Raw genomic sequence first — 5,558 nt, 5'->3', positions numbered from 1 at the left:
TTTGTGCCGGACTTACATACCGTCACACAGAGACACATTTTGAAACAACAGAAAAACGAAGTAACAGATGCAGACTGAGGTCACTGCAGTAAGGAGGTCAGGTTTTTAAGTGTGGCGTTGTCGACCTCTATTTGTTTATGTAGGAAAAGAATGAATAATAATCGACACCGGGTCAAATTATTAGTTGTGTTCCACCCTGATAACTCTTCAATGTGTTTTAGTACAAGAGATTGCAAGTTAGGAAGCAGGATGCAAATCCAAAGTATTATAACACCATGTTTACACTTTACAGTATTCATCGTTCTTCCCTTTTCCTAGACGGAACATCACCTGATGTACTGATCTATAAATAAAAATCCAATATGACGCATTTGTCACCAAGTTGACATGTGGGCGGCTGAGAGTCGTCCATAGAGGGAGAGATAGCGAGGGGGCAGTGTCCAAAATGAACCTTTAGAATTGTGTCTGATTACCCTCCAGTGTGGAAAGCTCCATAGACACAGCATATACGTTGGCCTTCCGGTTGTACGTCAAAGTTGCTGCGATATCGGAGAGGTCATCGAGCTTTTGATCCAGAAGGAACCCAGCCTCCCTGTTCACTTGTATTTGTTCAAAGGCCAGTCTTGGGCTCTCCAATATTGCAAGCGATGTTGACGTACGAGCTAAAGGCAAATGCGTGGTCTATATTTATATTATATATGTTAATGGATTTTTCCACTCTTGCAGGTAAAAAGACACAATTCTAAACATAGACCATGACCACTTCCTGTCCCCCTCCCTGTGATCTAAGCCTCCCACACGTCCGCTTGGTGACAAATGCGTCATGGGAGATCTATATTTATAGGTTAGTAAATCAGGTGATATTCCATGGTTTATTCATAGTAAATCATATGATTTATCTTTTATACACAAGAAGACGGCTGTAATCACCCGTCTTCTACTTTAAAACAGGGTAGTCACTGGCCCCAGGTGAGAAGGCCAGGGAAGACGGTGACAGACAATGGAAAACAGGCCGCACAGACAAATGTTATTTTGATTTGAACGTTTTAAGTTTAGCTTTAATAAACTGTGCGCATTTGGCTGCTTGGATGGGAGGTGGGATTATAAAGTAGGATTTATTTAGATTTTTTAACCAGGGGCAGCATAAGCCAGACAGGACAAAGTCTGCTGGTTTTGATGAGGTCATTCGACATAGTGGAGCGAGACGCTATTCATTAGCATGAGAAAATGTCCACGTAGCTCAGGTGTGAGTGTGTGGAGAATGAGGAATATATTTCCCGAGGGGGATTTGCTCCTGAGAGATAAGAGGGAGGTATCACACCTATTTCATATTATTTTTTCTTCCTCAGCTTTGCCCTTTAAGGTTTTTCTCTCTAATACATTTTGGCTACTTTCCAAAATGAAAAAGAAAGACAATGTTTCTCCTGATCATGGTATTACCCTTATTTTCAATTCTTCTCTTTGGAAACGTTTCAGGTTTTCCTCATTCTTACCAAAATTGTTATCCTCCGATCAAATTTACATTTATTTAGTTAAGAGTGTCCTAAGAAAACCATTTAAGTGGTTGTCCCCCCAGAGTTTTCTGCCTCTGTCTGAAGGTGTGTGTGTGTGTTTGTGTGTATTTGTGTATGTGTGTGTCAGTGTGTGTGTGTTTGTGTGTATCTGTGTGTTTTTCTGTATGTGTTTGCGTGCGTTTGTGTATGTATGTGTTAGAATTTTTGTTTGTGTGCGTATCTGTGTATGTATTAGTGTTTGTGTGTGTTTGTGTGCTTGTGTATGCATGCATGTGGGTATTTGTGTGTGTATGCATATTTATGTGTGTGTTACGTATGTGTGTATATGTGTGGCAGATGATGCTCTTCTTTTGTTGGCGGCTGCCTCTGTTCATGTCTCCAGTATCCGGGGAATAAACCAAGCCTAGAGATTGTTGGGCAAAGCGGACGGGTCACACACAAGCACACCAGAAAATCGCGATGATGGCACAAATCAATCCATCTCTCACTCGCTTTTGTCCCTTTTCGCTCTTTCCTTTCGGTTATTATTTCTCAACACATCGACTGTGGAACTGTGCTTCCCCCACCCGACCCCTCCATACACTTTGCATGGCCATTCTCTTTATGAAAATGGAAGTCATCTAAGCATAGGCGGGGGGAGAGAAATGGCCTCAGCAGCGGATTGCTCGCTGGTAATCTGCCTGAAGGCGAGGGAGGGAGAATTGGAGCTCCTGGAGTGGAAGCGGGGAATGTGTGTGTGTGTGTGTGTGTGTGTGTGTGTGTGTGTGTGTGTGTGTGTGTGTGTGTGTGTGTGTGTGTGTGTGTGTGTGTGTGTGTGTTTTTGTGTATGTGAGTCTATGTATATCTGTGTGTGTATATGTATGTATGCGTGTGCATATGTGTGGTTGTGAGGGTGTGTCTGTGTGTGTGTATGTATGTGTGTGTGTGTATATGTGAGTCTATGTGTGTGTGTGTGTGTGTGTATGTGTGTGTACGTTTATGTGCATATGTGAGGGTGGGTATGTGTATGCGTTTACTGTATAAGTGTGTTTGTGTTTGTGTATGTGTGTGTGTGTGTGTGTGTGTGTGTGTGTGTGTGTGTGTGTGTGTGTGTGTGTGTGTGTGTGTGTGTGTGTGTGTGTGTGTGTAAACTGTGTATATATGTGAGTCTATATATATGTGTATATGTGAGTGTGTTTATGTGTGTGTGCGTGTACATGTGTGTGTGTGTGTGTCTGCGCAGGGCGGGGTTAGATGGGGGGTAGATCTACACATAGTGTGTGCCAGCGAGCGGGTCGGCTGGTACAGGAACGATGATTTAGCGTCTGGTGCGTTGCGGTGTGCTGTTTAAAACGGAAGAGCGTGCTTTGGTCCACGGCGCCAGTTGTCTCGGAACGGGCCAGGGTTCAACAACGGGGGGTTTGTAGGGCCAACGCGACGCAGCTCCACATCACAGGGGCTCTGGCTGTCGCCCGTCCAGCCCCGCTTTAAAGGTTAAGTGATTTGCGGTTTTATAACCACGGTAATAAAATTGTTCTGGCCCGGCCCAATGGCTCATGACATCTCGCTATTGACATTCAGGGGGGATCCGACCCCGGTTGACACCATGAATATACAGACTGCCATCGGACCTGATGACGCCTTGAATATAGAGGCTGCTGCCAGGCCAGATGACATCATGAATATACAGGCTTCCATCAGACCTGATGACATCATGAATATACAGGCTTCCATCCGACCATATGATAGCAATGAATAAACAGGCTGCTGCCACACCAGATGACAGCTTGAATATACAGGCTGCAATCAGATCACATTATGAATAAAACAGGCTGCCACCATGTTACAGCATGAATATACAGGCTGTCTCATGACCATTTTACAGTATGAATACACAGGCTGTCAGCAGATGACAGCATGAATATACAGACAGCCACCAGACCAGATGAGGCCATGAATATACAGTCTACCGCCATAGGAAAGCATGAATATACAGGCTACCAACAGACCCAATGACACAATGAAGGCAGCAGAAAGACTACACCGAGGATTAGGTTACAAGCGTTTTCTCTTACACATCAATACTTTCCGGAAAAAAACGTCTTTGTATTTCGATTCTACAGCTCCGGAGCCCCGTGGCCAACATCTGTGACGTATTGCCCGTCAGGAGTACGGGTTGAAGTGCGTGCAGGTTGCATGGCGTACATGGCAGAGAAAAGGCTTGTGAAATAGCAGCTAGGCTAACCCGCATGAAAAAAATCCCCAAGCCAGTGCGCTTTATGGTGCATTGTGGGTTCACATATTTAGGAATCCATCTGCGGTTTACAACCCACTGTAAGGACAGAAGTATATAACCCCCCCTGTCAGGATTTGTCTGCCCATGCGGGGCCACTCGGTCGATATACGCGAAAGCAGACGTGAAACAATACATATTGTTCTGAAATGCCAAGCCATTACTCCGGGCCGCATGACTTCTGAGAATTTCTTCGGGGGGGGGGGGGGGGGGGGGTCCTCCGGAACACACGCCCATTACCACGGAACAAACCGAGGTCGTATGAATCAGGAGAACGATGTTCCCCGAGATGAAATTGAGCTTGAGCAGTTTAAAGTCCCCTCCTTGGTTCGAACCTCCTTGAACCTCCTCCCAGCCCAGCAGCCCCATCATCCCACCACAGCCCATCCTTCTGTGAGGCACACACAAACACACACACACTCACGCACACATATGCACACACTGTTCTTGGCACTGCAGCCAAAAGCACAGCAAGGGGCCACGTCACCTGAAGACCCTTGCAGCGTGAACATGGGCTGACAGCGGCACAGATGCACACCATGGGGAGGCAAACAGAGAGACACACACACACACACACACACACACACACACACACGATAAACACACACACGTTATGGATACACAAACGCACAATGACAAACAGACAAACGTTGTTGATACACAAACGCATAATGACAAACAGACACGTGTTAGGGACACACAAACGCACAATGACAAACCGACACACGTTATGGATACACAAACGCATAATGACAAACAGACACGTGTTAGGGACACACAAACGCACAATGACAAACCGACACACGTTATGGACACACAAACACACAATGACAAACAGACACACGTTATGGATACACAAACACACAATGACAAACAGACACACGTTATGGACACACAAACGCACAATGACAAGGCGAAGATTAGGGTAATACGGCGACCCCTCACCTTAAAGCTCCAGTAGTTGGGCTGTTGCTGTGGGATTTGAAGAACAGAAGAGAGGAGGAAGGGAAGAGGGAAGGGGAGAGAGGAGGAGGAGGAGGAGGAGGAGGAGGAGGAGGAGTAACAGAGGAAACGGGTTAGAGAATAGAAATTGATCTCTCTGAACAATGACCAATCAATGACCAATGTAATAAAAAAACAAATGTGTGTGTGTGTGTGTGTGTGTGCGTGTGTATGTGTGTGTGTGTGTGTGTGTGTGTGTGTGTGTGTGTGTGTGTGTGTGTGTGTGTGTGTGTGTGTGTGTGTGTGTGTGTGTGTGTGTGTGTGTGGGCCTGTGTTTGTGTGTGAAAGTGTGTGTGAAAGTGTGAGTGTGTGTGCGCTTGGGGGGGGGGGAGTTTGCCAGATATAAAGTTACACTATACCTGAAACCAGATCAGGGTGGTTGGCTAAACTTATGACTGAGTCTAAATGAAAAGAGGGACATTTAATTTTAAAACCACAGCCCACACTGTTGCTTCAGATGCAGGGCTGTCACCCGGGCAACGTACCTCACCCTTCCCCCGCCCTTTCTCTCTCTCGCTCTCTCGCTCTCACTCTCTCTCTGTTACTCTTTCTCTCCCTCTCTCTTTCAATTCCTCTCTCACGCTCCTTCATGCCATCCACCTGCAACTTGCCTTTACTGTGAAACATGAGCACCTGAACCTCTTAACCCTGCTGCACCTCCCATGGTAGTTTTTTTTACCGCAATTTTAGCTCTTAGCAGCTCCACTGTAGCTAGCATGTGACTGCTGCTTCAGGAAGTAATAATTTCAATAAAGTTAATTGAATTGCTT

Source organism: Gadus chalcogrammus, chromosome 2, assembly GCF_026213295.1.
Source record: "Gadus chalcogrammus isolate NIFS_2021 chromosome 2, NIFS_Gcha_1.0, whole genome shotgun sequence".
Classification (NCBI taxonomy): Eukaryota; Metazoa; Chordata; class Actinopteri; order Gadiformes; family Gadidae; genus Gadus; species Gadus chalcogrammus.
The sequence above is the reverse complement of the archived record's forward strand: the minus strand, read 5'-3'. Positions refer to the sequence as shown.